Source organism: Trichosurus vulpecula, chromosome 7 (genome assembly GCF_011100635.1).
Source record: "Trichosurus vulpecula isolate mTriVul1 chromosome 7, mTriVul1.pri, whole genome shotgun sequence".
Lineage (NCBI taxonomy): Eukaryota > Metazoa > Chordata > Mammalia > Diprotodontia > Phalangeridae > Trichosurus > Trichosurus vulpecula.
The window spans coordinates 103,801,140-103,809,271 of NC_050579.1; the positions used below are offsets into that span (position 1 = coordinate 103,801,140).

Consider the following 8,132-nt stretch of genomic DNA (forward strand, 5'->3'; position numbering starts at 1 on the left):
AGGAACTAAAGAAGAATGCTACCCATTTATCATCCAATTGAGTCCATGTAGGATTTTCTGTCAGACCAAAAAGGACACCTTTAGGAATAGATCAGGATTTCCCTGGTGTTCTCTCAGGGGATTCCTTCATACATTTTTAAAAAAAATACTATTCCAAAGTAAAAGTAGTAAGAGTTATTTAGATTAGTCAGTATCGAAACAAATTTCCATGGAATTTCTGGCACATAGTTTCTTCTGTCAACTCAACTTTTCAAACAAATAGTTATCCTCAAATGTCCCTTTGATGGAGGATTTATCCCACAGTCACAAAGTGGCTTTCTTTGTTCTGAGTAAGAGCAATTCTTTGTTCCTTCAGGATCTCAAATGACTCATTCAAAGTCATCCCGGTCTGTTTTGCAACAGTGTTTATGTCAAATTGTAAGGCAACTCCTTTAGGACTCTACTTCTCTTCAGGGTGATCCCTTTTCATCAGAAATGATGGTATAGGAGTATGAGTTAAAGGAAGTCTCTGAACTACTGAAGGATGAATTAATTTCTCCAGGATTATCAGTGGATACAGTCAAAATCCCTCCGTTTGTGGTAGAAATTTGCCATTGACGAGGTCTCTTTGCTGTTGGTTTGTCTAATAGTTGTCCTGGGTGCACCTGGGCCTTAAGGTCTCTGCTGAAAAGGAATGTTCCCTGGCATGTGTGTTTTTGCTGATTTAATTTAGTTCCATTCCTTTTTTTTCTTTTTTTTTCTCCTTTTAAATTCATTTATTTAATATATTTAGTTTTCAGCATTGATTTTCACAAGAGTTTGAATTACAAATTTTCTCCCCATTTCTACTCTCCCCCCCCCCACTCCAAGATGGCATATATTCTGGTTACCCTTTTCCCCAGTCAGCTCTCCCTTCTGTCGCCCCACTCCCCTCCCATCCCCTTTTCCCTTCTTTTCTTGTAGGGCTAGATAAATTTCTACGCCCCATTGCCTGTGTATCTTATTTTCTAGTTGCATGCAAAAACTTTTTTTTTGTTTTTGAACATCTCTTTTTAAAACTTTGAGTTCCAAATTCTCTCCCCTCTTCCCTTCCCACCCACCCTCCTTAACAAGTCAAGCAATTCAACATAGGCCACATGTGTATCATTATGTATAACCCTTCCACAATACTCATGTTGTGAAAGACTAACTATATTTTGCCCTTTCCCAACCCATCCCCCTTTACTGAATTTTCTCCCTTGACCCTGTCCCCTTTTGAAAGTGTTTGTTTTTGATTACCTCCACCCGCATCTGTCCTCTCCTCCATCATCCCCACCTTTTTAAAAATCTTCTTTCTTCTTCTTTCCTGTGGGGTAAGATACCCAATTGAGTATGTATGGTATTGCCTCCTCAGGCCAAATCTGATGAAAGCAAGATTCACTCATTCCCCCCCTCACCTGCCCTCTCCCTTCCTCCCACAGAACTGCTTCCTCTTGCCACCTTTATGCGAGATAATCCACCCCATTCTATCTCTCCCTATCTCCCTCTCTCCATATATTCCTCTCTCATCCCTTAATTTGATTTTATTTCTTTTAGATATCTTCCCTTCATCTTCAACTCACCGTGTGCCCTCTCTCTCTCTCTCTCTCTCTGTATATATATATATATATGTATATATATACACACACACACACATATATATATACACACACACATATATACATACATACACATTCACTTATATATAATATACATAAACATATATATACACACACACATATATATACACATACATATATACATACATACACATTCACTTATATATAATATACATAAACATATATATATGTGTGTGTGTGTGTGTATACACATATATATGCATATTCCCTTCAGCTACCCTAATACTGAGGTCTCATGAATAATACACATCATCTTTCCATGTAGGAATGTAAACAAAACAGTTCAACTTTAGTAAGTCTCTTCTAATTTCTTTTCCTTGTTCTTTTTCTCGATTACCTTCTCATGCTTCTCTTGATTCTTGTGTTTGAAAGTCAAATTTTCTATTCAGCTCTGGTCTTTTCACTGAGAAAGATTAATAGTCCTCTATTTTACTGAAAATCCATATTTTGCCTTGGAGCATGATACTCAGTTTTGCTGGGTAGGTGATTCTTGGTTTTAATCCTAGCTCCATTGACCTCAGGAATATCGTATTCCAAGCCCTTCGATCTCTTAATGTAGAAGCTGCCAGATCTGGGATTATTCTGATTGTGTTTCCACAATACTCAAATTGTTTCTTTCTGGCTACTTGTAGTATTTTCTCCTTGATCTGGGAGGTCTAGAATTTGGCGACAATATTCCTAGGAGATTTCTTTTGGGGATCTATTTGAGGAGGTTATCGGTGGATTCTTTCAATTTCTATTTTGCCCCGTGGCTCTAGAATATCAGGGCAGTTCTCCTTGATAATTTCTTGAAAGATGATATCTAGGCTCTTTTTTTGATCATGGCTTTCAGGTAGTCCAATAATTTTTAAATTATCTCTCCTGGATCTATTTTCCAGGTCAGTGGTTTTTCCAATGAGATATTTCACATTGTCTTCCATTTTTTTCATTCCTTTGGTTCTGTTTTATATTATCTTGATTTCTCATCAAGTCGCTAGCTTCCACTGGCTCCAATCTGATTTTTAAGGTAGTATTTTCTTCAGTGTTCTTTTGGACCTCCTTTTCCATTTGGCTAATTCTGCCTTTCAAGGCATTCTTCTCCTCATTGGCTTTTTGGAGCTCTTTTACCATTTAAGTTAGTCTATTTTTTAAGGTGTTGTTTTCTTCATTATATTTTTCAGTATTTTTTTGGGTATCCTTTAGCAAGTCATTGACTTGTTTTTCATGGTTTTCTCTCATCCTTCTCATTTCTCTTCCCAATTTTTCCTCTACTTCTCTAACTTGCTTTTCCAAATCCTTTTTGAGGTCTTCCATGGCCTGGGACCAGTTCATGTTTTTCTTGGAGGCTTTTGTTGTAGGCTCTTTCACTTTGTTGACTTCTTTAGGCTGTATGTTTTGGTCTTCTTTGTCACCAAAGAAAGAATCCAAAGTCTGAGACTGAATCTGGGTGCATTTTTGCTGCCTGGCCATATTCACAGCCAACTAACTTGACCCTTGAGTTTTTCAGCTGTGTATGACTGCTTGTGGAGTTAAGAGAACTATGTTCCATGTTTGGGGGGATGCGCTAGCTCTGCCACACCAGCACTCCTCCTTCCCCAAGAACCCCCAACCCAGACTGGACTTAGATCTTCAGCAGTCTCTTCACTCCTGCTCTGATCTGCCACTTAATTCCTCCCACCAGGTGCTCCTGGGGCCAAGCAACTGCAGCTGTACTTCTGTAGCTGCCCCACCTCCGCTGCCCCCGGGGTGGTAGCCAAACCATGAACTCCTTCTACTCCCGCAGCTGTTCCCACTAACCTTCTCTGTTGGATTTGGTGTTTGTGGGTTGAGAAGTCTGGTAACTGTTGCAGCTCACTGATTCAGGGTGCTAGGGCACGCTCTGCCCAGCTCCTGGTCTGGTTGGTCCACACCGCCCACACTGGGCTCTGCTCTGCTCCGCTCTGCTCCCCACCCCCTGCCAGATAGACCTCACCCAGAGACCATCCAGACTGCCCTGGGCTGGATCCCTGCTTCCCTCTGCTGTTTTGTGGGTTCTGCAGTTCTAGAAATGGTTCAGAGCCATTTTTTATAGATTTTTGGAGGGACTCAGCGGGGAACTCACGCTAGTCCCTGCTTTCCAGCTGCCATCTTGGCTCTGCCCCAAGTCTCTCTTTTAGTTCCATTCCTGGTGAAATTGACTGGGATGTTATTCCTTCTGCTTAACTGGTTCAACCTCCTAAGAACTGGGATTGGCTTCCTCTGCATGTCATTTTGCCTCTGAAGATCTGTTTTCCATTTTAACATCAGATAATATTGCTGTTTGCTCTTTGTTGGTTGATAGGGCTGACTCCTTTACCAAACCCATTTGCTTTCTGAGCTGTCAGGCCAGTGATAACTCCATACAACCATCTCTTTCCAGGGCCCATTCTTCCTCTTCAGCCCAAACCATTTTTACTAAAACCAGTCTGCTGCTGTAGTCCCCATCTGGGTGTTCTCATCCTGAATTGATGGGTACTGGTATGTTTAAGTCTTCTATTTAATTTTGGAAAGTTCTGCTTTCTTTCTCCCTTCTTACTCAATTTGATGATACCATAATCAACTCTCCGTAACGACTCTCCTCTAACAATTCACTTCAACAGAACCAAGTTTTTGGTATCCTGACTCTATTTGGGGTCCAATACTTCTAAGTATCACAGATCCCACCACTTCTGGCTCTGGCTTGGGGCAGAAAACAGAAATAACTCCATCCAGACTTGTGGAGTCAAAATGCTGGGCCTGGAGAAAGGCTCCACCAAGGCATGAGCTCCCATTCCACTTGGACCCATGGGTCCTAGAAAACCCCCTCAACTGCCACCCCTTGCCCACAACTACCCCTCATTTTGGATAAAAACCACCCAGTTGCCCCCAAAAACAAAGCATCAATAATGATTTTGACATTTTTATATGGCTATAAATTGTTTTGACTTCTTCATTGGAAAATTGCCTATTCATATTCTTGGACCATTTATCAATTAGAGAATTATTAATTGGTTGAACTGATGAACTGTTTATGTCAGAGATTATTTACCTACACCTAATCTCTAGTTATCTGTGCAATTTGGTTCATATCTATATAGCTTATTGTCTCTCATCAAATGTCTATTGATTAATCTGAAGATAATTAAATGACATAGGGATAAAATTGAAAGGAGTTGGATAAAAATTAGAAAAAAAAGTGAAAATATGAAGAAAATTAGTGAGGAGATAATCAAGTTAACAAAAAAAGATGTTCCCTTAGTTTAGATATTTGATTAGCAACCTAATGAAATACCTAGTCGTTTCTGCATATCATTTGTTGTTATAAATTGTTAGAGAGCTTATCATATTGAGTACTTAGATTTTTAAAGTGTAGACCCAAAACCCAGGATTTGGGTCTACTGAGTCAACCCCTGGAACAAGATTTATTTTCTTGTAAGGAATACAAATCAGTAAAGGGGTCTTTTTAAAGACACAAAATCAAAATGAGTTACTACTGAGATTATTACATGAAGTAATTATCTTGGAGAACTCTGTTGTTTAAGAGAACTTTAAAAGGATAACAACTAAAATCTAAAGGAAAGAGCCCCTATTAAAAATGAAATGAAGTAAGAGAAAGCAAAGGCTGTTAAGTATTCACATCACCATGAGAAAAAATATGCAAAGAAGGAGACATTCTGTGTTGTAGATTAAAGCAAATTATTCAAGTCAGCTCCTCTTTCTCTTCCTTTTTTCTTTCATTCTTTCTTTTCTCTCTCTTCCCTAACTCTCTCTCCCTCCCTCCCTCCTTCTTTCCTTCCTTTCTTCCCTCTCTCCCAGCTCTCCCTCCCTCCCTCCTTCCTTCCTTCTTTTGTTCTCCTACCCACCCTATAATGTCATATAATCAATCACTCTCCGAATTCCAGACACAATTTATTCTTTAAATTTCTTCCCCTTTGATCTTTGGTTGGACAGTCAGTCAGTCAACAAATATTTAATCCACTTCCTCTTATATGCCAGGCATTGTGCTAAGTGCTGGGATACAACAAAAGGCAAAAACAGTTCCTGACCTCAAGGAGCTTACAATATTCAAACAACTAGGTATAAGTAAAATGAGCACTGGATAGATTAGAGATAATCAACTGAGAGAAGGTACTAGCATTAAAGAAGAGTTGGAAAGACTTCCCATAGAAGGTGAGACTTCAGCTGAAACTTGAAGGAAGCCAAGGAAACCAGGAAGTAGAAGTTAAGAAAAAAAATTCCAGACTTGGGGAGGGGAGGGAGGATAGACAGTGAAAATGCTCTCAGCAAGACGGAAAATTTTGTGTGAAAAAATAATGAAGAGGGCAGTGTCACTGGATCACAGGGTACTTGGAGAAGAGCAAAGTGTAGGAAGAATGGAAATATAGGGAGGGGTTGGCTTCTAAAGAGCTTTAAAAGTCAAATATGGGGTTTTATATTTGATGCTGGAAGTAATAGGGAGCCACAGGAGTTTATCAAAAGGGAGGGTAACATGGTCAGGCTTGCACTTTAGGGAGATCATCTGACAGCAGATTGGAGGATGGCCTGGAGTGGAAAGAGATTTGATGCATGGAGATCAATCAGAAAGCTAATTCAATGGTCGAGGCATGAAGTAATAAGGGTACCAAGATGGTAGCAATGTCAGAGGAGAGAAGGAAGCACTTGAGGATTCACTCCCAAGAAAAAGAGGAAAATTCTAATGAGATAATGCAATATTTTAAGGATAACAGTTAATTGTGTCTGCAAAATCATTTCAGAAACTCCTAGGTAGTGGCACTGGAAAAAAACTTTAAGTTAAGTTTCTAACAGCAATTTTCTTGACTATTATCATGGAGTAATTGCATAAAAGTGGTTTGTTTTATCACTGTTTTGCAGGTGGCTTCCAAAGTAATTTGTCCACATTAGTTTTAATTTTCTAGACCAGATGTAGTAAATAATGTTTGTGTTTTCTAGATGCTGCCTGATAGACTGCTTGTCCTTACTGTTATAAGGGAATTAGTCACTTCAATTGGAAACAGGTGTGACTGAATTCTATCTAGATGGAAGCTAAAGAAAGATAGACATCCCTAAAAGGAGTATGAGAAAGATAATACCTTAGCAAGTGATAGTTATGTAGTCTGCACTACATAGGATGCAATTATTAAAAAGTTTTTGGCTACTCCATTTTGTTAAAGCCCAAACGGCATAACAGGAGATGAGGGGTCAATAGCCATCATCTCCAGAGCAGAACAGGACTGTGGGAAAACCAGATGAAAAAGAGATTATCGTGATTAAAAGGGGAGGCAAAGTAGAAGCCAGAAATTTCCAATCCAGTGGCAAAAACCAAACATGACTGAAATTAATAGAAGCAAATGAAGCCACACGGGACAGAGCGACAGGGAAACCCAGATCTGAGAAGCCAGGTGTCAAAACCATGGAGGAGCCATGTAGGTGTATATGATCCTGGATCACTTTGTGATAAATTAAGTAATGCATGTGACCATCCCACAGCCTCCATTCAATGGGCTGAGCATGACAATCATGGACAAACTGGTATCTTAAGAAGCCACTACCTAGGAAGCCAGACATATGAAATATGTTTGTTGTTCAGTCACTCAGTCCTATTCAACTCTTTCTTATCCCAGGCACTATACTGCACCAGGTTCCTCTATTCTCCGCTCTCTCAAAGTCTGTCCAAGTTCATGCTCATTGTTTCCATGATACTATCTATCCATCTCATTCTGTGCCATCCCTTTTCCCTTTTGCTTTCAATGTTTCCTATCACCAGAGCCTTTTCCAATGAGTCTTGTCTTTTCATTATGTGGCTAAAGTAGTCAAGCTTTGGCTTCAGCGCTTGACCTTCCAGTGAATAGTCTGAATTATTGACTGATTTGATGTGCTTGCTGTCCAAAGAACTCCCAAAAGTCTTCTCTTTAGCCACAGTTCAAAAGCATCTATTCTGAAACTCCCAGCTTTCCTTATAGTCCAACTCTCACAGTCATACATTGCTGCTGGAGAAACCATAGATCTGACTATACAGATCTTTGTTGGCAAAATGATGTCTCCACTTTTTAGTATGCTATCCAGATTTGTCATAACTTTCCTTCCAAGGAGCAAGCTTCTTTTAATTTCATGGCTTCAGTCATCATCTGCAGTGATCTTGAAATATGTGAATTTTATGCTTTTAAAAAAAATCTTATATCCCACTCTCTTTATCTTTCTCTGGACATTATATGCCTGGGTCTGAAAGAATTTTGTATTATTTTCATACTTACGGCTTTTATTCAGTTTTACGAAATGAATTTTCTATTTCTCTGACAGCTTGTTTTCCTATCGTTAATAATTTTAGACTTGTCTCATCGTCATTTCTGAACATCTACTTCATGCAAGACCTTGCGCTCGCAGAATAATGCACAAAAAAGTCAGAGTTTTCCTCAACAATTCATGGTTTATGGAGTAGAATCACAACATCCTAGAAACACAAAGGATTTCAAGAGATCCTAGAATCCTCTGTCAACATCCAAGGTAGCCGCTGCCGCCACC

General features: G+C 39.4%; 1 pseudogene; it reads right to left on the reverse strand.

Annotated features, from left to right (window-relative positions):
• Window positions 1-292: 292 nt before the first annotated feature.
• On the reverse strand, window positions 293-6,823 carry LOC118857597 (annotated as a pseudogene).
• Window positions 6,824-8,132: the final 1,309 nt, after the last annotated feature.